Here is a 23,329-nt window from a genome sequence, read left to right as displayed (position 1 = left end):
GCGTAGGCACGCGACCACTGTCGCTGAATGGCCACATTGCTGTACCGTAGGGGGGTCTAGCAGGAAGATCCTCTGTGTGACAGGGAGCTCTCCATGTTCGCCAGCAAGACCACCGTAGGGCCGGCGGTCCCCGAACTGCTAACGGCGTGCGGCGAGTTGCCATGTCGCTAACGTGGACGCACCTAATAAGTGGCTCCACGGAAATCAATGTCACTCTGCTTACGAAGGGACTGTTTCTGTTTGCGTCTGCAATATGCAGAAATGGAACAAGTGATCGCTTACTTGAATTCCGGCGGCATTTATAGCTTCTTCACTCGTAAATTGTATTTCGCTGAAACCCTGAAGCGTCGTTGTCAGGTATATCGTTTTCTCAAGATAGATAGCAATTTACTGTATGCACTCCTCGACCTTCTCGAGTTAAATTGCATCAAAGAGCTCTTACAGTGAGCCGATACTTCTGAAACCGTACTGCAACGCGCTCGACGGTATACGCTTGCAGCTGTTGGTGCGTGACTCTCATGCAGTTATCTGCGCATGCAAGGCACTTTTTCACAAGGAAATTTGTCCTCGATGATCGTAGCCTCTTCAGTATCTTCATTATTCACACTGAGAGAAACGACCAAGAAAAACTGGTCAAATTCGCTAAGGTTGCAGTTTCGTGAAACTTAAAACGACGTGCTCCCTGCGGCTCCGCGTTCATTTGGGAGACAAAAAGTTGCGGCGCTTTCTCACTTACGGCGCTGAGGGCCGTTTTTCACTAGCGCCCCCATGGGTAGAGCTGGTTACTCATAGTTCTGCTAAATAAGAATGTAAAAAGCTATAGCAGTAGATGGTAGGCCTTTAAGTGTTGTTACTCCTCTAAGTTAAGCCGAATTTTCAACCTGATCACGGTTGTTCACGGTTAGATGGTTAATAGCTTTCCGAACGAGTGGACCATCAACGTTTCTCCCGGTTCTCAGAGTATTTCATGCTTTCTTCGATATTTGACCATTACGTGATGGTTGCATACAGCTTTCTCTTTAAGGAATTGAGACATGAAAAATTTTGTTTCTAGTTCTCATTGGCGTTCTTTTTTCCCTGATCATGTGTCATTACATAAACTTCTCAAACATTGCATTTATAATATTTTTTCTATAGCCAGTGGCTACATTATGCACCTTTGTGTTCGCGGAAGAGGCTTGCCTGGTCGCGCTAGAGCACAGCTCGCCAAGTTAAGGGTTGGCAGTGTAAGCGTGTGTGAACGTTTACACCTGCAGGGATGTATGGACAGTCCGTTGTGTACGTCTTGCGGTTGCTGGGAGATACTTCAGCGCCTGATATCGGAATGTGCCACTTTCAATCCACAGCGCACGTCGCTAGTGAGGGACTATAATCTCCTTGGACTGCGGTGTACGACACTAGACGAATGTTTGTACCCCAGTGGTTGTGTGTCACGCGATCAAGTTCATCGCGCTCTTCTTACTTTTATAAAAGAAACTAACTTAGGTTCCCGTTTTTAGCTTATTTCTTTTTTGTTTTAGAATGACACGACCTCTGGCATTATTTCTTCTATATTTAACATTCTTTTAGTAACCTGACCTGCACCCGCCGCGGTGGCTTAGCGGCTATGGTGTTTCGCTGCTTCGCACGAGGTCGCGGGATCAAATCCCGGCCGTGGAGGCCGCATTTCCATGGGCGCGAAATGCAAAAACGCCCGTATCCCTTGCATTGGGGGCACATTAAAGATCCCCTGGTGTTCAAAATAAATGCTGAGTCCCCCACTACGGCGTGCCTCATAATCAAATCATGGTTTTGGCGCGTAAAACTCCATAATTCAATCTAACGTGACATGCAGTGACCGGCCGCACTCTGCTTTTTTACCATTGTTCTACTCTATTCTTTGAAATCTGTCATCTGCTTCTTTCTATCCTCTCTTCTTGATTTCTTCCTATCACCCATTTCTGTGTTTCCGTGTTTCTGTATTCTCCTTTTTGAAGAGTGGGCAAGCGCTGTGCCCATTCCGGTGGCAGTTGCCAACCTGCTCCTCGCTTTCCGTTTCCTTCCAAGTGTATATTAGATGTTTTCAAGCTAAATAATAAAAATAAGAATAATAACAAGTATTGGGCACCGAAAAAGGCAGACAGTTGTAATCACTCGAAACGCAGATTGATTTTTTTTAAATTGCAATCTTTCACTCCTTCCCATGGCTCCCTTCGCGCGTTTTAGCGTGCCGTGCGCGTAACAGAAGCCATTTTTGCTCTAAGAAAGTGGTCTTTTATTGCAATAACAATTATATGGACACTCCAGGCGAATTTTCGACGTCGCCGGGATGGTCGGTATAAAGTCCACGTGCGATGAGATCTCATCGCGCCTCGTATGCTGTGGGTGCGAAGGAAAGCGTGCGGGTAAGGAGAGGAGGATGGTGGCTTGATACGTGCCCTTTCCCGCGCACCCGATATTGAAAGTCGCGGGATCAAATCTGCGCAAAAATGGGGAAGGGGAGTGAGCGTGTAGTAACGTGATCAAGTGCGCGCTAGTACGCGCTAGGGTGGGGGAGGCGTCTTGTCCTCTAGCCCGGCCGTGAGTGCGCTGGCTGTCCGTCCGCCCTATCTGGAGGTAATCTGTGATGGGTGCAGAGATTGGGCGAGTCGAGACGCTTCATATGCGCCGTCTTCTCGCGCGCATAATGCTGGAAGTCACGTAATCTCAAGTTTCGAAGGCGTGATGCTGTGAGATGCAGCACGGAGCCTTCGCTCCACTCCGCCTGCGCTCTTCACAGCGCCAGAGTTGTGACAGCGACTGTTCGCGGTCATCGAATTAGATCTGTTCATGTTTGCCTGCGTGCGCATGACACCATGCTTGTTAATTAGTAAGCGAATATTTGCAGCAATTTATACTGCCGATAAAACTAGGAACCTTACTTCGTGTACCTAATAATTTGATATCGCTATCAAACATTCGCCTTTCGAGCGCAACTTTGACTTTTTTTATTTAGAGACAAATAACTAAATAGGATGTCGTGGTACAGTTCCGAAACATGTATACTTACCAGACGGAGTTCCATTGAACTAGGGGCCACGTTCTTGCTTCTAACAGCATGTAAGCGTTACCCCTCGATTTCTGCAGTTTAGAAAACCGAAGCCATACTCTACAGGATGGTCTTTATCAAATTGAATTAAATGTGGGAATAAATTGAGCTGTGATTGCCATTCAATTATGCATACACATAACGTCTTGAAGAATGCACCAATTAGCGTCATTTTTTATTCAATCGGTCAATCTTTATTTTAGTAGTACATTTGTTAAATACAGCATTCAATTAATAGGCCTAAGCACACCTCTTTTGTCGTCGGTCAACCATTCTGTATTCACCACTCTTTCTGTATATCTGTATAGTATATGAATTCTCTATATCCCCAATCTTTCAAGAAAAGACGTTGTATAATGTTGCGTGCATGGTCGTCCCTATTTTGTTAAACGCTGCCGCCGGCTGAACGACCTGCTGAAGTCCCACGCCCCCTTCCAGGTAAAGCCACCACGGCCTACGCTGAAGTCCGTAGGTGGCCGACTATCAACGTACAGCGCGTGGCACCAGCAGGGCGCACAATCTCGGCACCGCTCGCCTGTCCGACGGGCGAAGGCGGCTGGACGGGAGCGTCTCCTCCGCCGCGTGCGTCACGCGGGAGCTGCCTAATGAAGCGCGCTCTTTACGGTCCACTAATGGAGGCTCGCCGGGCGCTACGCGCCGCTGCCGACGGACCCGCAGTCCGCGGACGGCCGCCATAAATAATGCAGATTGATACGGGACGCGCGGTTCGGCAGCTGCGCTGCTCCCGAGACCAGCATGGCCGACGGGTCTTCCCCTGTCCGGGGACGAAGGATTCGGCACCGTAGTGGCGGCCCCGCAAAGGCGCCCACCCGCTCGCTGCGTTTGTAGCGCGCGCCACGGTGTGGAGGGGGCATGTGTGCTTCTTGCCCGTCAGCTTACGTAGCATCATCAAAAGATTCCAGGAAAAGGGCTCTGCTGCGTTCCACGCATTCGTGTACTTCAAGTTGTAGGCACTGAAGTATAGTCTGGGAAGTTCCGGAACTCTAAAAGCGATTCATCTCTTCGATCTCTTTTCCTCGCACGTTGGCGCATTTGAGTAAAAGCATCTTGAAAGATGGATGCCTACTCGAACGCAGGCTTTGAGCACGGTGCGATAAAAACCATAGCGAAGTGTTCAGGACCGCCAGCCTCCAGAGAGATGTATGCGTCTATGCCATTGTGAGTGAAGGTCGAAAGTTTGTCGATATATCGTTTTATACGCGATGGCGTGCATGCAGCAAGGCTGCATGGTCGAACTGAGGCGCCCTAAATCCCTATAAATAGAGTACCTAGAAGACACGTGAGTGGATTCGCACATTTCACTTAAACCGCTACTAGCTCTTCGAGTATAATCACACAAGAGAATAATATAGTGTGGTAATTACCAGTTTAACCTAAGTGTGCATACAACTGAAAATCACAGTAATTACTGACTGCGCTGTGTGAACATCTTACTCATATCAGAAATGCGACTCTACCCCATGGATGCTGTGGACTAAGGAATTTTGCGCCATTTGATGCACAAAACTGAAATTGAGCAGAGAAAGAACACAACTTCCACGACTGAGGAGATGACCTTGGCTGACGTATCTGTCGGTTCTCGTGGTCCATTATCCTGCTTTGCTAGCTGAGAAAGTTGTTTTGGACTGCTTGCGCTCAAGACACAAAACGAGAACGGTTTTGTCTGCTCTCACACATGCTCCACAATGATAACGTCTCGTCAACCAAGTAGCCCGTAAAAAAGAGTGATTCCCCAACTAGGAGTGTCGATGCATAAGTGGCATCTGTCAGTTTGAGTGTACACTGTAAAAATAACCCGTTGATTTTACTGGACTTTTCCCGGCAGCATCAGCTACCAACTATTTCCTGTAAAAAGTACAGACACCCGTAATTTCATTCCACAGCTCTGCATTTACGCGTCGTCATAATTACAGTAATATTCCGTAAAAAAACAAAAAAGAACAGACATCCGCAACTCCATTCACGACACCACAAAAACAGGCCGTCACATCTACAAGAATTCACTCTAAAAAATACAGAACTCTGTAATTTCATTTCGTGGCACTGCATTAATAGACTTTCGTATACTTACAGCAATTGCCCGGAAAAATACTGGCTTCTGACATTTCATTCCATGGCACCACAATGACATGGCGTAATTTTTACAACTTTAGCGGTTTTTCTTGAAAATCCTAGACTATGCTTTCGGATAATAACGAACCTGCTACGTTTCTTCTTAATCAATATTAGAGTATCCCGGTCACTCGAAAAGTGTCCTTTATGACCCTTGCCGAAGAGTGCACCTGGTTTACCAGCTACGTTATAGTTCACTAGCTACACATTTAACCTGAAGCAAGAAATGTTGAAAACACCCTGATAAATGTGACTTGCGATAAAACCAAAGCAGCAGCTGATGCCAATATGAAATTATAGTATCCCTTATTTGGAGTATATTAGAAGTCACTGTAGCTGAAGAAAGAAGGCCAGAAGAGAGAGAATGACAAAAGTGGAGGAAAGATAGGGAGGTTAACCAGTGTAAGTACCGGCCGGCTACCTTGTGCTGGGGAAAGGAGTAAAAGGAATAAAAGGTGAAAGAAGAGAAAAAAGTTTTAAGAAAAATTCACACAATAACGTGATGCTACGCGCTACAAAAGTCAAAGACGGTCGCACAATTTACAAGCCCTTAAAAGCTTGAGCAGAGCTCTTAAAGCCCCGAGTGCCGAGATACGTCTGGACCACTGTCTTAGAACTTTTTCTTCTGTGAAGGGGTGATTGTCCAGTTTTTCGAGCGTGATCGCGAGCACTTTTCTTGACACATTGTAACGGGGACAGTCACAGAGGAGGTGCACGATCGTCTCCTCGCAGCCGCAGGTGTCGCAAATAGGGCTGTCGGCCATTCCAATGCGGAATGAATGCCTATTCATTCCGCATTCGTTAATGCCACACCGTTAATGCCACACTAATCGTTCGTTAATGCCACACCGAGCCACAGGCGGCACAGAAGTGTTTCCTCCACTCGTGGTATCCATGGTGGAAGACGGAGTCGCAGACGTGGATCAAATCTGCGGAGACATGCGTTCGTGAATTCACTGGTGTTCCACATAGTTTGCGCAAGCTCGCGTGCGAGGGAGCGAACACTTGTGGGTGCATCTGTTTTTGACAGTGGTATTGGTATAATATGGGCACCATCGTGGGCCGATCGCGCGGCGTCATCCGCTCTGTGGTTTCCCAAAATTCCGCAGTAACCCGGTATCCAGTGGTATATTGTTGTTGTTGGCAGATGATGTGCCCCTTGTCGATTGCGTGATGGTGGAGTATACTCGGATGTCCGCGACTAACTGCAGGTTAGGTTCGTGGTTTAAAGGGGACAGCAAGCACTGGAAAGCTGCTTTGGTGTCACAAAAGATGGAATATGACTGTGATGATTTGTGACCAATAAACTCCAGAGCAGCACGGATATAGCTGCGAGTTCTGTAGCCGTCGACGGTGTAATGTGAGACGTCTTGAATTTGATGGTGACAGATTATGCGGGAATTACTACTGCTCCAGCTGAACTTTTGAAGGAGACAGAACCGTCCGTGTAAACGTGGATGCGTTCTCTGCGCTTCTCATGTGGGAATGAAAGCATTATTTGTTTGAGGGCGAGACATGGCATCTCCGTTTTCTTTTTGATGCCGGGAATGACAAGGCCCTGAAGTGGATGCAGGCACCACAGCGGTAGAGATAGTTGTGCTGTAGGCGTGAAGTTTGACGGTAAAATTCCTTGGTTGGCGGCAATAATCTTGCTAAACGCTGAACGAAATCGAGCGGCAGGAAGGGAGGCGAGATGATGCGATGGAAGTCGGGCGAAGTACCTGATGTGCATCCTTAAAGCGTCGACTTGAATATACGTATTGATGGGGTGGTTATGCGCGATGGCTATTGTGCTGCCGTGGATGCACATCTGGGAAGACCAAGGCAAATTTGCAGAGCTTGAGCTTGTACAGGTTGTACGGAGGGCACGGAGGTCGGGCTTACCGGTCCCACCCAGTACAGCTAAGCTACAGCGCTGGAGACCGAAGAACAGTGCGTTATAGAGTTGGAGCATCGCACTTGCAGACGCACCCCGTGACTTTCCCACAAGAAATCTGAGCACATGGATTACCATGGCTAGTTTCATTTTTAGGTAGGAGATATGAGGACTCCAGGAGAGGTCTCGATCTATTATCACTCCTAAAAAGCGATGCGTCTTCTCGTAGGTACTAGCTGTCCATTAATTGTGACAACGTACGGTCTTATTGTTTTACGTGTGAAAGTGACCATAGAGCACTTCTCGAAGGACACCTCCAGACCTCATGTTCGAAGATAACCTAATGTTAGTATGGCCGCTTTTTTTACTTTTGCGCTTATCTGGGGACGCGTCACTCCTGATGACCAAATGCATATATCGTGTGCATAGATCGACAGGTGGGCGGATCGCGGAAGGGTATGAACCAGGTCGATGAGTATGAGGTTAAATAGAGTAGGGCTCAAGACTTTGCCTTGTGGTACGCCACTGTAGGTGTTGTGTTGTATCTTATTTTGTTGTAGACAACGTCATAGACCTTGTCTCGTCTGTCCAGCTCGAAAAAATTCCTAAGGAGACTGTCAACGGCGATGTTCCTGGACGTTAAAGGCGTTTATGACAACGTAACCCATCGAGCCATCCTGAACTCCTTCGGCGATGTTGGCCTAGGTGGCCTTGTTTTTTGATGGATATTCAGCTACTTGAAGGACAGGTCATTCTTTGTGCAAAGAGAGGTCGGTGTGTCATCACATATAGCGACGAGAACTGGAAAGAAATCTGTTGTTGAAAGTTAGCGCTGTGTGTGTCAGATGTGCCTTTCTGTTATCCTTGTTGCGCTTGCGATATGTGGGCAATTCTATGAAGGTGCATCGTGATAGCCTTGACAATTGGCGCACTTTTGGTTTTCTGCACGACCGGCGTCGGAGCTGTGCAACCCAGAGCATCGTGAGCACACGACAGCATTTGTGCAAACCGCACTAACGTGACCTATCCTTTGACACTTCCGGTAATGAAGGGGTTTTGGCACAAAAGGCCGTACTATGTGTCGGAAGTCACCGACCTTGACGTGTGACGATAGGCTATCTGCTTTAAAAGTTGTCTTCACAAAGTGCGAATTCCCTAGGCGACAAGCTTGCAATATGGCGATTCCCTCTGTCGCCGGCTTGATGAGTATGTGCAGGTCAGCATCGCTTATGGCATTGTCTATGTCATACACAACACCGGCCCTAGAGTAATGATCGTCTTGTTTATAGCAGCATACGTTGATGTTATCCAGCACATTAACGTTGCTCAAAACGTCTAGCGCGCTGCGGTTTGTGACATGTATAGCGAGAATGTTCTTACGGGCGTTGATTCTTACAACTTTGATCTGACCCAGAACTAGGGCCTGGAACGGCAAAGATGTAGATTGGCGACTGAGCCGGTTTAGATTGTCGCTAGTAACCACAGGCACAAACAAAATAGTGTGGTCCGATGACTTTCGCGTCAGGATCACAGTTGTCTTACTTGTGGAAGGAGATGTCCTGACGAGTCTTCTCTTTGCTTTGTGCTTTGCTGCGGGCCCGAAGTCACTGTGATCCGAGGTTTCTTCCCTGGTCGCTGAGTATATCACAGTGCTCTCGCTGTCGGTGTCATTCGGGCGACTAGACCACTTTTTTGGAGCGGCCACTGTTTAAGTGGAAGGACCCGGCACCGCTCCAGGTGACTCCACGTCCATCCCCGTAGTTAAGGGTGTGGCGTCTCCCGCAAAGTAGCTTGAAATTCGCAGAGACAAAAAAGCAGCGTTCCACACAACACACACTTCGTTGTCGTCCACCCCAAGAAGAACGGAAGCAGGCTAAAAAAATATACGAGGCAAATTGATACAAAAAATTATGAACATGTGTAATTGTCTAGTGTTAGGCTATAGGGCACCAATAAAGACCAATACCTCTGATTGGCAAACTATGTTCGACTATGCATTTTGAAATAAGTGCAATGTGCCTAGCAATAATTTAATGAAATGTTGTTCTTTTAAAAAAATTTTTGGAGTTTTACGTGCCAAAACCAGGATCTGATTATGAGGCACTTAGTAGTGGGGGACCCCGGCAATATTTGGACGACTTGGAGTTCTGTAACGGGCGCTTAAATATAAGCACACAGGTGTTTTCACATTTTGCTCCCTTTGAAACGCGGCTGCCGTGGCCAGGATTCAATCACACGACCTGGTGTTTAGCAGCCCTACACCATAGCCACTAGGCAACCACGGCGGGTAATGCTGGGGTTCGACGTGCCAAAACCAGGATGTGATTATGACGCACGCCGTAGTTTTTTTCACCACCTAAGGTTGTTTGACGTGCACCTAAAGCAAGATACAAGGGCGTATTTACGCTTCGCTCCCATCGAAATGCGGCCGCCACGGCCGGGATTCGCTCCCGCGCCCTCGTGCTTAGCAGCGTGACGCCGAAGCCACTACGTCACCACGGCGGATGCTTAGCCATACATTGGAACCAGGTAGTTCAAAAATTCATTTGCTTATTGCTCTTTCTCTCTATTACTTTTACATTTTAGGACCCTACAATATGCACAAGTGCATAGTAAGCTTGGTATGTTCGCCCTACATACTAACTGCAATAGAATCATGAACAAGCACCTTAATTATTGTTGAGTACTGACGAGTAACGTTTGCATTAGCAAATATGCTGTTGACATAAACTAATAAGTTACATAAGCGGTAAGGTAGAAAGTAACTGGTTTATATGCAAAAACAAAAAGAATTTTCTGACAGTGTTGCAGAAAAAAAAAATTCACCGACGATTACGATACCACCTAATGCGAAATTTGAGCGCAGCTCTATATGTGTTTTTATTTCGCGATATATTCGCTGGCGTGGACAGCCTGTATCGTGCGGCACGTTGCAAGCGGAGCGAAGTGGCCCGACTGCCTCGCTAACCTGGAGACCGCGAGAGCCAGCTAGCGTCGGTGACGCGTGGGCGCGATTCACAGCAGCCGCCGCTGACAGGCCTCCCAGACGAAGCTCGCTACTCTGGCGCCATCTCGTAGCCATCGTCGCCACACTACGCTTTCCTTCTCACCCTTTTGCCATACCCTTCTCATCCGCTTTCCTACTCGCGTCAGTCATCGCCTCCTGCGCTCCGCGTTCGCTTTCATCTTTCTCTGTGCTCGTTCGCTCGGTTACGCCGACGCATGACGCTCGCAGCAGGAACGGGTGCCTGAGCTGCGCTCTAAAAAGTCATTTAGGGCGATAGTTTCAATATTGGTGAAGTCTGTGCTGGAGAATGGTGGGATGCTTGAGTTGTTGCGAGTATTAGTTGTGCAGCATGAGAATGTTCGCACAGCGCGCTCTCACTATACGTCCCAGTTCACTTTAATTTTGGCATTCAAAGAAAGATGCTTGAAGTAGAAAAAGTGTATATTCTATGATCCGTTGTTCAACGTTTAACACCTTTTTCCCAGTGGTCTTGCCGTTTATTTTGTGCAATGCTTCCCTATTGCAAAAACCAGCGTCTTCCAGTGCCTTCTGGTGTGAAACAAATGCGTTTTTGACACTGAATCGCACTGAGGACGCTGGCGCTCGCTGGGAGTCCCGCCTTCCTCGCTTCTCATTTTCGTTGCAACGACGGGCACAACGGATGCGAACAAGAAAACAAGAAAGGAGTAAATATATGAACTTGACCTCGCCCAGGCTCCTTTGTATCGAAGTACATTTTGACCCGAAGCTGCAAGCGACTAGTTACGGGCAAATTTGCTTTCAGGCACAACCACTGCTGTAGCCCAGTGGCTATGACATTGCGCTGCTGAGCTCTAAGCAGCGGGTTCGATACCGGTCGCCGAGGCGGCATTCCGATGTGGTTGGAATGCAAAAAACGCTCGTGAGCCGTACATTCGGTGAGATAAGGAACCCCAGGTATCGAACAGCACAGGAGCCCCACTACGGCGTGTTTCAAAATATGATCTTGGTTGTGGCACGAATTTATCTTCTTGTGTTGAGTGACACTTTAAGATAAAACAGATTTCCCAAAAAGCATTCGACGCACTTTCATTTTTATTTATTTATTTGTTTATGTATTTATTACAAATGTATGTGTGTGTGGGGGGGGGGGGGTGTTCTTGCGGTTTAAACCGGAGACGCTGAAACACGGCTCTAAAATTCGCCCGCGGACCTACATAAGCAGAAATCTGACGTCTGATGGCTGTCGTGCGGCTATTTCCAATATTTAATGTCGTAATACAAGTTAATTATCTATCATTTTATCATAGCAAGGAAACAAGTAACTCAAAAGGCGTTCAGAAAAATCCAGCTGCAGGAAATTCCACTGTACGTGGTATAGTGATAGGACAGGTGGATAGGGACGTAAGGATGCCCCAATGTTACAAAAATGAGAGACAAGAATAGCGGCAGCCAGTGCAGTAAGAGAACTATTCGGTACAGAGGTCGTCTCGTCCGCTTCACCTTTCTACATTGTCGTCGTCGTTACTACGGCAGCCAGAAGGAGCCGGCACGACGACGGGGGAGGAGGTAATTCTATGCTTTCTTGAACTTATGGCACAAACGCTCGCGAGAGCTTCGAGCAGCGCACCGTCGCCTATTCCAAGGCGGGGACAAAGTGTGTCGGAGCGCAGCCGATCTGCTTCAAGTGCCTCTGTAGTGGCGCTTATGCCTGGCCTGTGTTGTTGCGCAGCCTCGATTTTCATTGTTGGCGCGCGATGCGCGGCGCGCGCCTTGGGAGTCCGGCGTCCCGGCGGCTTCCTCCGGAGACCGGCTGCAACGGGCGCCGGGAAGCCTGAGCGCTCGGGGAAATCAAACGTTCCGCGCCCCGCATGATTTCGACGAGCGGGGTCCATCTGCGCTTTCGCAAGTACTCCATGCGCACGCTTCCGCTCCACGCACGGCGCTGCCCTGTTGGCCGAGAGAAAAAGAAAGCGAGACGGGAGCCGCGGAAAGACTGTCTTCGTTTGATGCGTCTCTTTGCTTTACACCCGCGCAACTTGCTTTCTACGACGTGATCCCTTGTCTATCGCGCACTTGCTTCGTCCGGCCGGTTCCTCGAGATGGTTTCAAATCGACGATTCTTCCCATTCTTCTCGCCCGTCGTCCAAATGTTGGATTTACTTAAGCAATCTGATTTGATCCCAATGGGATACAAGTTATCTGTCACCGCGCAATTGCCCTAGCTGCTTTCTTTTCTGATGTCACGTGTGTGGTTCTGCAACGCCGTGTGCGTGTGCTTCTCTGCCGTTGTGGAGAGAGAGTGTGTCTTTAGAAGGTCGTTCGAGAAAAGACTGGCTCGTTCCTCTTTATTTGTTCACGTTGTTTCCAGCGAGAGATCGAAGATAATGACGCATAGAAAGGGCAGGCAGGTTAACCAGAGGTAGTTCCGATTGGCTACCCTGCACAGAGGGAAGGGGTAGAGGGATAGGAGGGGAAAGAGAGTGGAAAGATAGAGACAGAAAGAAAGAGAGCGGGAGACGAGCACAAGCAAGGTAACCACGTTCACTCTAGGACGGTGGTGGGCATCGCTCTGTAAGTCTATCATGAAGGCCCGTAGACCCCAGGAACCTGAGTAGGGCGAATAAAGCCTTCTGCGAGGAGTTCCTTTGGGAACTCCTCGCAGTTGGAGCACTATAAACGACGGGACAAGAAAAGACAACGCAAGGGTGCAGACTATCAACCAGGTTTTTTTAAGACGGAACCCTGAAATGACTCATGGGTAGAAAAATCCGACTACAGTCCGGCGTTATGACACCGAAATTCAAGCGAATGCGCCAGTAAGCCATCAGTTTCTTTATCAATAAAAGAGCTCGATTATCTCTGTTCACGTTGAACGAACACCCTTCTAAACAATCAGGGTGGCCACAAAAGTGTCTGCATGTGGTTTTCCCGGTTTTGTTATGTCTTATGACATTTTGAGGAGTATAAGTACGCCTGCAAGAACAGGAAATAAATCTGTTGATGAAAGTTAGCCCTGCGTGTTTGTCTAATTTGCCTTTCCGTGTCCCTCTCCTTCTGCCTGCGCTACAAGAATGTAGAAGTCAGCATACACACAAGCCCGTGTAGCTACCCTTGTCGATGAAACTGTTAAAATAAAAAAATAACTTTCCAGTGAACTTGCGTGTGTGTCTAATGGTCTTCATAGACATTCCACGAACCCGCCGTGGTTGCTTAGTGGCTATGGTGTTGGGCTCCTTAGCACGAGGTCGCAGGATCCAATGCCGGCCACGGCGGCCGCGCGCATTTCGATGGTAGCGAAAGACACCCCTGTACTTAGAGTTAGGTGCACATTAAGGAACCCCAGGTGGTCCAAATTATTCCGGAGTCCCTCACTACGGCGTCCTTCAAGCTCAGACGGTGGTTTCGGCATGGAGAACCCCATAGTTTAAATTTTCCACGACCGTTCTAACGTGCCATTAACCACGCAGAACCAGCGGTGATGTTTGGGCGACCCAAAAAGAGATCAAGTAATACGAAACAGGAAATAACCACGCATTTGAATGAGAATCTCAAAGTAACTTAATGAATGTCCCGTGAGCGCGCAGGCTTTCGCCTTCATCCTCTTTAGCGTATGCTAAAGTGGCTGTCAACATTTTTTTTTTCTTGAAGGAACGTATAAACGAACAAGAAGGTGCGTAAATAGTAAATATGCTGTGACAAATTGTCAACGCATACAGTACAACCATAGCGCACAGCCATGTCACTCGACTAGACGATTGTCGAATTGAGCTCTTTGTCGAATAAACTTAATCATAGCGAGCTTGCACAAGAGGGGTCCCTGATATGTGTCCCGTACGCTTCTACAATTTCGCGCGTTCTTTGATCTCCGTGTCGCTTCAGAATTCGGCACTTATTGAATGCCGGCGTATAGACGTATGACGCTACATGAATGACTGGTTTGCTACCACGTCCTGTGCGCTCTCTCCCACAGGACGCGGTATAGCGTCGTGTATCCGTACGCCTGCTTTTGGAAAGTGCCGAATCCTGAGGTGACCCAGAGATTAAAGAACGCGTGAAATTTTAGAAGCGTACGCGATACATAACAGGGGCCCCTCTTGCGTAAGCTCGCCATCATTAAGTTTATTCGACAAAGAGCTCAATTATATGAATAGTTTGATCGTCTGATCGAGTGACATGGCTCTGCTCTAGGGTTGCTCTATATGCGTTGACCATTTGGCGTCGCATATTTACTATTTACGCACCTTCTTCTTCGTTTATACGTTCCTTCAAATAAAAACTGGTTGTTAGTCTGCGGCCTTGTGTTAGCTTTCCTTGTCTCGTCGTTTAGCGCTTCACCAAATCAATTTCAAAATGTACCAAAAGCTTAATTTTCAACCCTTCTGCAATTTATTTATTTTGGAACACTGGCCACGTTTAGTCTTGACAGTGGATGATCGCACAATTCGTCCAACACTTTGCACACCGCTTGCCTTTCGGCACTATAGCGTGGGCAGACAGATATATGTGAGCCGCTCATCACGGTCGCATCTGTCGCACGAGGAGCTGATGGCCATTCCAGTACGGAAAGTATAAGAGTTTGTAAAGGCGACGCCTAGCCACAAACGGTACAACTTGATCTGTTCCCGTCGTGATAATCCAGGCAATATATATATATCTGTATATCCCGGTCCATCGATCCCATCCCAGCGGCAGTTAAGGCCGAGAAAGTGGAATCAAAACACCTAGGCCACTTTCATGTGCAGATCGGGAGGCTTTATCGGTATCGTCATACCCACTGATGTTCCCGAAATCCATTGCAAGACTATTTTATATGCCTTGTGATTGCTGCGATGGTAGGTCTGTCGAATTTTTAATGCCAGTCATTCATTGGGCCCGTGGCCTCTTGCGTTTTGTATGCATTGAATGGCTGCCTTAGGATTGCAGAAAACTGTTAATTGTTGTTTCCACATTTTATCGAAGGTATAGGGAAAGTTAATAACAGAGGTAGAAGGGTATGCGAAGTATTTCCAGAGCGAGAGAGAGAGCGAAATATGGGATTAACGACAGGGAGTTTAACTACAGTAAATGTCTGGTTGGCTCCCCCGTATGCTGAAGGAAGTAACAAAGCAATATGAACGAAGCTGGGAAACAATGTAACTGTCAGCGCATGGACGGTGAAGCACCTAACAGTGTATTCAATCTGTCGCGCAGTCGCGGTGCTTTCCAAAAACGCAGGAGCGCTCTTGTAGGCACTCAATACTACGTGTTTTTATCGCTAGGGCCCCAAAATTTCGCTTTCTATCAGCGTCAGGCGCCGTGAAGAGCGCTGTTTGTTCCTCCGTAAGGAGAGAACACGCACTCACAAGGCGCCCGCATATACTTAACATTAAGGACTATCATTCTTTCCGGTAGAAAAGGAGTGGGCATTTGGGACCTGTAGTACAAGTCATAGACGATTTGAGAACGTTAAGTATCTGCGTTCTAAGCCGCTTGAAAGGCGAGCTGTAGGTAAGAGAGAGGAAGAGAGAATAAAGGAGAGAAAAAAAAAGGTGGTCTATCCAGACGCACGTCCGGTTCGCTATACGCAGCGCGGTGACCCAGGAAAAATAATGTGCTGAGCCAATTTAAGCTTGCATGCAAGCTCGCGAAGCTGACCCGCTAAATCGGCATATTGGTTAGCTCCTCGATGTAATAGGCAGACAGGTGCATAGCTACCCCTGCTCACTCATTTCGCATCATACCGCAGTCACTTCATAATCAGTGGGTGACGATGTCGCGTCCTTTGTAAATTGCCCGTTGGCGAACGTACTATATATGTCCGCGGAAGCGGTTCATGAGATCCGCAGGGTATACAGTGCAGTGACTGTGCTCTAGGTGGCTGCCTTGGAGTCATGGAAGCTGCACCACCGGGTAGGTGAGACGAAACTTCCTAACTGATGAAAGAATTGCGATGTCACAGGTGGCAGTCGTCGATGTCAAATGCGATGTTTTGCATGTGATCTCAACATATTTAGCTGAGACGACCACTGCAGCTTTCGAACACGAGCACGGAACTGATCCATCGATGTATATACGCAGGCGATCACGGCGGCCTTGGTGTAAAAGCAATGCTGTTATCCTCACCGCAAGGACATTATGTTCTTTATGCCTGGAATGGTTAGGGAAGCTCGAGAGGAATACACGTACTATTTCTAGCACTTGGGAAGAAAGGTTGCAATCATCATAGTTTTATTTTCTTAGACCTTCGATTAATAACTTTTACACTTTTCTTAACGCACAAATACCAGGTAACAGTAAAGAGACCAGTTAAATGGGTAACTGCAACTCTGCCTCGGTCAATATTGCAGTTTTCCTACGAATGGTTCAGTGAGAAACAGGTGCACAGACGCCCCCTAAAGACAACACTGGCAGCGAAAGTGAGCGACCTCTATAAAAATAAACAAAACTCACACCCGCCATTCAACATTAAGAACACGAAAAGAAATATAAAGCAAACTGTTGATAAACAAAAATTGGTCGAACTGCCACTTGCAGAACCACGTCCCCAGTGTTAGTTGGCTTTTCACGAAAGGCAGTCCTAAGTTTAAAAAAAGAGGAAATATTGCTTTTGATCACAGCCCATTTTATCGAAATTTAAACAGTACTTCTACCGAAACAGACGAAGCAGTCCTTAGTTCTCCGGGGCTTAGTTTTCCCGGATGTTTTTCTATTCTATCCGCCTTGTGTTTTTCGCACCTTTCTTAAGGTAGGCATTGGGAAGCATATTCCTACATGTTACGAAGGTGGCCGAACGTTTATATCCCCTGTCACGGTGCCGAAGAAAGCATGCACATGCTGTTGTAAACATCTTCGGCACTGCTTGGAAGGCAACTGGACTCCAGAAATATTGCAGGCTGCTTCGGGCATGCTGGTTTTGCAACGAACGAGCAGGGCATATGGACCCATGCACGGTGTTTTTCCTGACTCACAGAGCAAAGACATTGATCAGAAACAAAATCAGAAACAATGTTCGAAGCGCACTGTTTTATTTGAGGTCGACAAGTACGTTGAAATTGAAAATGTAGATGTGACCTCTCAGTAGAACACTGTTGAGGGCTTTGTGAGTGATGCTTACTATGATCGCAGTGAAGTGGAAATGAGAACGCCCGACGATGACACAGTTGGGTGCGCCATGACGTTCCGGCCACGAGACGCATGGGCATCGGGAGGCCGAAGTAATTCGCAATCAGCGTGCTAAACAGCGCGCTGGTGAACAATGCCGCGAACGCAGATGATGCAGACGACGGGGCGATGGCGCACACGGTGATGCCAGTGGTTTCGCACTGGGGTTTTTAAGGCCTGACGAACCGGACAACAAATTTTCATGCGTCTGCTTTTGATGAAGGTCGCCACTCATGCGAGGTAGGTGACGTTCATGACATCAAGTAGTTGATAAAACAGAAAACGAGTGCAAATTGTGTTGCAAGTTCACTGCACAAACAAGGCTCACCGCGGCAACCTAAGGCGTGTGGAACACCAACAGTCATTTTCCAGATGGCTCTCTGTGCACGTTGGCATTGTCGTGTATTTATTCATGCAGATGGGCGAAGAAGCGCGAATGTCCCAGACAAAGGAAAATATATGGCACTTTTCTTTTTTCTTAGCACTGCTTCGTCAATCGCACGTGTGTCGGTATGTTCCCGTTCTCTTCTTTTTTTTTGCGATGTTTCGCTAAATCTAATGTCTTGAAACTAGCCCTATCTTCGGTGTCAGTCTATTTCACACAGCTTGGCGAGACGACAACCATCGGCGGCTGCCGTTGCACGCGTGTCAGGCCGGCGATGGCGGCGAATGTCAACACGCCCCTTCGTTTGCGTTCGCCGTCGATGCAGAGTACACATAGTCGTGTACCAAACGCCGTCAAAGCTGGGAAGCGCGAGGTAGGAAAACATATCCTAAAATAAAACGACTGAGTTATTGACAGGACAGCAAAATTACGACTACAAATCTGCGTGTTTGCCTTCGGTGCCAAAACTAAGGAAGGAAGAAGACGTCATTGCATGACTAAACTCAGGAGCCATCACAACTGCGGAGGTGAAGGCGCAATTTACATGCAACACGAAGCTCTTGCAAATGAACGGCTCCTTTATTTATGCTAGAACAAATAGGCAAAAGCAAACTGGCGTCGGAGATGTTGTTGCGGATAGCACATATCCAATCTTTCCGCTGTTCCCTGGTGAGGCCTTGACGAAAATCGATTGAACTGAATGGCCACACAAGCTTCAGCCACGTTTGAGAAACTGTTCGTGCACCCCAAAACGCAACGTGTTTGTTCGGATTTGTTTCCACGAGGCATTTCGGCAACGCAAAACACAAGTAACGATGGAACATTATCAACCAACGTAGCTGGCGGCTGCGCCTGCTGCGCCCCGCATGGCCGTCACATGCCGTTGCATTCCCACCGCCGCCGCATGAAGGCGCCACCGGTCCAAAAACATTGAACTGGGCTTGATTGGAAGTTGAGTTCAAGGCATTTGCTGCGTTCTCTCCTTGTATAAATTGTATTATTCAGAAAAAGCGGTGCCGAGTACAATTGAACTAACTTGACGGTATGATATCTCACAATACCATACCTTCGGGAACAATAATCAACATCCGCCGCGGGGGCTTAGCGGCTATGGTGTTGCGCTGCTAAGCATCAGAGCTCACGGCATCAAATCCTGGCCGCGATGGCCACATTTCAATGGGGGCGAAATTCAAAAACGCCCGTGTCCCGCTCACTGGGGCCACGTTAAAGATCCCCTGGTGGTGAAATTTAATACGGAGTTCACCACTACGGCGTGCCTCATAATCAAATCGTGGTTTTGGCAAGTAAAACCCCAGAATTTATCCATTCAATAATAATCAGTCAATCAATTGATTGAGTCATTATTATTATTCGCGATAGTATTGCAATGTGAGAAATTATATAGTCAGTGTAGCTGAATTGCACTCGATTGACTAATTAACCTCACACATTGCAATACTAAGGGGAATAATAATCAATAAATCAATCTTTGTTTTATGTGCCACGAATAACCTCAGTCTAAACAAACAGGCACATAATGAGCAACGATCCAGCATTAACACGAAATTAAGAGGCAGTATACGTAAAGGGAAAAGGGGGGGCAGAGAGAAACAATGAGAAGACAGGAGAGGAGTGCAGCTAGAAAGAAGGCTGCTGAGAGAGTGCGCAGCTCGGAAGAGAAAGAAGACAACGCATTTCGAAAGATATCAGCGTGGCGAAAATGACTGTCATACACACTTTACATTCTGTGGAAAAGCAAGCGTTTATATAATGAAAGAGGCAGGAACGCGGAAGGGTCTATGTTCACTGGTTTTCTTCTGAATTATTATTATTATTATTATTATTATTATTATTATTATTATTATTATTATTATTATTATTATTATTATTATTATTATTATTATTATTATTATTATTATTATTAGTAGTAGTAGTAGTAGTATTATTATTATTATTGCCACCTTAAAATATTCGTACATCAGAAGGCAGGCCCGTCAAAGCTAAGGAAGTGGCTTGCGTGACTTGGCCTGGCATAGCAGAAAACAAAAACAAAATGGCATCATGTACAGCAATGAAAAGCTAGTGAAACTCTTCGCAAAAACGAAATGATCCTTAAATTACACAGAACTTAGCTGAAACCAATGACAACAGAAAGACAAGAAACAATATAACTAGAAAAGACAGCATTATTTAGTACTATACATAGCTTATAGTGCCTTCAACAATTTTTTCAAGTTTCGTTTCGTGGTTGCAGTAAAAATATGATCAGGTAGATCTTTGAATGTTCTTGTGACATGTGCATACCTACTAGCTCTACCAAATCTTGTGTTGCAGTAGGGCACTATGAAAAATTTGGAGGGCGCTTAAGCTTCGCCTTTAAGAGTGGAACGCGATAGCGTTCAAAGATCCCTGACTGCGTCTCACGCTTCCCGACAACTGCAGCTAATGTAGCAGTAATGTTTACCGGGAAACGCTGGCGGCGAACGCTATGCACCAAGGCAAGCTTTCTGGTAAAAACGCGGCCTCTTGCGTGGGGCGCGATGCGGCAGAGGCGAGCGCCATCTGGAGGTGTTGCAGGGAACCGGGTGCGCCGCTTTGTGGGCTTTGGTATTTGCACATCAAGGAAGCCATGGACGCTCGATGAATGGTAGAAACACTGTAAAAGGGGTTTGTGTTTCTTTTTTTTAGTTTTCGCGTAACAGAATTGTGTTTTCTCGTATATTCAAATGGCAATCCTACGCTATCATGTCTGTAGGCTGTGTGTAAGTCGTACTTTACAATTTTCCTACGTATTCTACCTTGAGAAATTCACTTATTTCAGTAACATCCTTGCGTTACGTGGAGGGCCTGCGTGGTTGGGTATGCGTGGTTAGAAATTATTTTTCGCCGTAACGACGTTTGATGCAGGCCGCCGGACGCCGATGCAGGCTTATCTGCGGTTGGGGCCCTTAACGCTGTCGCGATAAAACATAATGTTTTCCGTAGGGCACGGGGAGCAATACATTCCTGTTTGAAATGAGAGTTCCAAAAGTGCCTTTGCCACAACCGTTTCAGTGAACCGTGTTTTAAATGACGGAAGACCCAGACGTATGAACAAGTTCACATTTTCAGCCGTGGAAGAGATATACGCAATGAGCTTCAACATAATTTTTAGAATTCTGTCAATTCGACATTGCCATCGAGAAGATCAGAAGCCGTACATGTAATGCCGTAACATAAGACACTGTATGCTAAGGCATGCATGACAGTGATTTTTATAGGCATCGGAACAATGGATTTAATGTTATAAAGTAGCGATGAAACACTTCTTAGAATGCCACAAATATATGTCATGTGATCATTGCATGAGAGGTCACTGTCAAAGAAAACAGCAAGATAGTTAATAGAGTTTACATATTCTACGGGGGCACGCTGACGCGATTTTGACAGTGCAGAAACAGTGGTCAATTTTTAAAAGTTACTTTAGGTGGATTTCTAACACACAATTTTTTTTCCCTAACTATTGACAAACAGCTGTTAGCTAACAAGGTTATTGCGTCGTACACACTCTCTTGAATTAGCGCAACTGCTTGTGAGTAACCTACGTGTTTTGTTAAAAGGACCATATCGTCTGCATACTGATATATCAAACGCTTCGATACAGCGGTCAAAGTCATATATAAATACGTTAAAAATAAGAGGAGACAAAATAGAATGGCACTCTAGCTTTCATAGGTAATTTGTTATTGATGAGTAACTGGTTGTCTAACGCTATCACCTGCGAGTGACCGTACAAATAATTTTTTAGGAACTGACAAAACGGCCCCCTGAAACCTAGCAGGTATAGTTTTTCAAGCAAGAGTTCGTGGTTCACAGTATCAAATGCTTTAGAAGTAGCGAGAGACAATGCACATGCAAACATGTTTTGTTCTACAACTGTGTTTATTTCGTCGGTAAATCCCTCGAGGGAAGCAATGGTGCCCCGTCCCGCGACAAAACCAAACTGACGGCTTGATACGACTCAAAACTTATCTAGACATGAAGTCATGCTTTCTAAGAGACATTTTTCTATTATTTGTGAATCGATAGGCAGTATCGAAATAGGTCGGTAACTGTCCACACTACATTTCTTTTCTCCTTTAAACAATGACATTACAATGGCCGTTTTTAATTCCGTCGGTAGCGTAGCTGTCTCTGGGAATCCATTAGGTATGACAAGAAGAATACCGGTTAGCGCGTCGAAGTTTCTTTGGAGCAAACATACCGATATAGCGTGTGTACCAGCTGGCTTATATCGCCTAAACCCAGCATATATACTTGCGAGTACATCAAACGTTATCGTCGGTGAGCACGCAGAAGCTGATACAATTTTTTTCTTTTCCACAGCGGCCAGCTGGCACTGTTGAGGTTGCTCTCGAAACGCGTGCGACATGTTGATTTAAAACTGTGGCTTTCAGCGCAAGGTCACCTGGAAAAGCGTCGGCTAGCTTTCAATTGGCCATATCTTCACCGTGTAAATAATTTATCAGTGACCACGTCTTCGCTGGATTTCGAACATATAATTGAAACTGCTGTTGAAAGTAGCGTCGTTTTGCGCATCGGATAAGGACGACGACTTTATTCCTTGCGATTCTGTAGCTAGCGCGAAGCTCAGCATTGCTTGGAGTTCGCTTAAACCGTTTCCGAAGCAAGGGCGCTCTAACGTAAAGCTATTCTAAAGTTTTCTATTCCGATTCTGCAATTAGTCCTTCATGATTGGTCAAAATATTTTCGAGCTACCCCCCCTTCGCCTGTCTCTCACGTAACGTCACGGAAACAGCGAAAACGCCCCATTTTATATGATGTATGCACACTGGTTAGGCATGATTAGACCGAATGAAAGAAAATATTTCTAATTCAACGCCATTTTTGCCATAATACTCTGCCATTGATCAAACGTTTTCGGGCTGTGCCCACTTCGCCTGTCTGTCACGCGACGTCACAAAACCACGAAAACTCACCGCATCAAAGTGACGTTACGCGCTAAAGACGCACTAATATGCCGAACAAAAACATTTTTTTTTCTGAATAGCCGGAGAGTGCCCCGTTCCGAAAGGAATAGAAGGTGGCTGTCCGCCAGTTCATCTGGCACTAGCTACTGGGAGCGACCTGGCAGCATGGATTTATTTGCGTGTAATACACAATTTTCCGTGGGAATATAACGGCATCAAGCCCTTTCGGAATGTATACGACATCACTTTGCCAACTTTTCTTTGCCGGAGACGTTTTTAACGTTCCGTTTCACGCCGCCGCGATTTTTGACCAGCCACCGCAAACTAAGGGGAGCGGGCCAATCCCAGACGCCAGCACCACCCTCCTTATCCGGTTAGCTACTTTCACAGTGCTGGCTCGGCCCCATCGAAACCCTCTCCACTTGAGCGGGCTCCTCGCCTCTTGTCAGCCAATGCGATAAGAAAATCTGCTCAGTGTAGGCAATGCTATTCGCTCTGAAAGCAAAAAAAAAAAGTGACCCCCTATAAACAAGGAGCGTGTTTGATTGGGCCTTTAAACAACACTGCGGGTTACCGCCCGATGCATGTGTCGGTGGTTATGTAATGTTGACGTCAGGAGATTAGAATAAAAACAGATTGCAATAGTTTCACGTTATAGGGCCCCAAATCTCGGTAGACGATTGCAGTCATGATTTCCACGGACAGCCAGTTGTAGTTTCTTCTCTGTTTAGTTATAACAATTCGAGTACAGGATTCTTGAAAACTACGT

The sequence above is a fragment of the Dermacentor albipictus genome, chromosome 1 (genome assembly GCF_038994185.2).
Source record: "Dermacentor albipictus isolate Rhodes 1998 colony chromosome 1, USDA_Dalb.pri_finalv2, whole genome shotgun sequence".
Taxonomy (NCBI): Eukaryota; Metazoa; Arthropoda; class Arachnida; order Ixodida; family Ixodidae; genus Dermacentor; species Dermacentor albipictus.
Note: the sequence above shows the minus strand (reverse complement) of the source record.